Consider the following 874-nt stretch of genomic DNA (forward strand, 5'->3'; position numbering starts at 1 on the left):
GATGCAACTCTCTCCAGTAGTCGTGGCTGTGAGAATCTTGCAATGCCTCGTGGGATTTGTAGTTCCACCCCACAGCTGGAGGGCCGGAGTTTGGCTACCCCTGGTTCAGAAGAACTCCTCTTCCATTGGTCTGACTTCAGCTAACTGACATCTGATTGGCTCCTGCAGGCCATAGCGCTGTGCCGGGTGACCATAGGCGTTCACTGGCGGCACTCACCGATCTTCATCTGGAAGTTGTTGAACGAATGTTCGTTGATGTATTTCATCTGATCCATCAGCCTCATTGCGTAATCGGCCAGCGCCTTGATGTGCGATTTTCCCGCCTTGTCGTAAGTCGTGTCGTTAAGTCCCGAAGCCGCCATGTAGGTGCTGCCGATGGTCTTAATCTTCTCCAGCTGCCGAAACTCATCCTCGCTGATGATCTGTCAATGGAAGGGGGGGAGGGGGCGTAATTGGAAGATACAGGTTATCTATTATGTAGCCGAGTCCATCTAATAATAAACGTTCCCTATATATTATGTGTCCCTTAAAGGAGAACTCTGGGGTCAGGGCTTCTCCCCATAGTTCTCCTTAGGGTAACGGGAGGACACAAACTAGCGTCCTCCCGTCACCCTAGGCTCAGTATATAGGGAGCTACAGCTACTGAGACACCGCAGCTGAAGCGGATCCCGACAATTATGTCTGGATCCGCCCAGCTGCATGACTGACAGCTGGCTCTGCCTATCTAGAGGCAGAGCCAGCTGTACCCTCCCCCTCCCCCGTCCGTTCCGCCAGTCAGCACTGGAGGATCGGAGCGGGAATCCAGCCCCTCCCCTGTCATGGCAGAGAGGCGTGACAGGGTGGAGAGGTGAGCGAACGCCGGTATGTGTTCGCT

The 874-nt window shown here is 54.2% G+C and overlaps 1 protein-coding gene across 1 annotated transcript in view; it reads right to left on the bottom strand.

Annotated features, from left to right (window-relative positions):
• Nucleotides 1-874, bottom strand: part of ADCY5 (adenylate cyclase 5) — a gene marked incomplete at its 5' end in the record, with an annotated part of 18,438 nt that overhangs the window by 1,307 nt on the left and 16,257 nt on the right. The window lies entirely within an intron of this gene.

Source organism: Nanorana parkeri, unplaced genomic scaffold (assembly GCF_000935625.1).
Source record: "Nanorana parkeri isolate BGI_ZX_2015 unplaced genomic scaffold, ASM93562v1 scaffold2811, whole genome shotgun sequence".
NCBI lineage: Eukaryota > Metazoa > Chordata > Amphibia > Anura > Dicroglossidae > Nanorana > Nanorana parkeri.